This window comes from Phaethon lepturus, unplaced genomic scaffold, assembly GCF_000687285.1.
Source record: "Phaethon lepturus isolate BGI_N335 unplaced genomic scaffold, ASM68728v1 scaffold46350, whole genome shotgun sequence".
NCBI classification, from domain to species: Eukaryota; Metazoa; Chordata; class Aves; order Phaethontiformes; family Phaethontidae; genus Phaethon; species Phaethon lepturus.
The window spans coordinates 12,169-12,774 of NW_010513445.1; positions in this window are offsets into that span (position 1 = coordinate 12,169).

Consider the following 606-nt stretch of genomic DNA (forward strand, 5'->3'; position numbering starts at 1 on the left):
ATTACCCATTGCTTCCTCTTAGTGGCACTGGTACTCAGCTGAGTAGTTGATACGGCACAGCTGGCCCAAACACCTCTCTTGCCAGAACCCACTCCTCCTCCCCTCTTTGCAGGGATTGTACTTTTTATTAAATCTATATTATTATTAGCCTCACATATTTGTGTTACTGAGGATGACACCAAGTATGGTTATATCCTTCCATCAACTTACCTGAAAGAAATTGTTTGAGACTGGACAGGAAACACTATAGTTCTTAACAGTGATGCCTAAGATTTAGGCTTCTCAAAGTGAAAGACATAGATGTAAGCAGTATAAACACAGCTGCTTATTAACATGGCAAAAAAGCAACAAAGCAAGTATTCCTTAGATTGTAAAAAAAAAATAAATCTTACATTCATTTACACATTAAAACCAAAATACATACACAGAATGCTCTGTAGGACCAGGGAAGTTGATTATTTGTCCCTGTCATGATGCATGCTGTTAGTCTCGAGTGTGTCCACAAACCTTTAATGCCAGACTTCACAGATCTTGCTGCGGTCAGGAACAAAGCCAAAGCCGTAAATGTAACACCTGATTTTCAGGGGAGATGGGAATGTGGGAAAG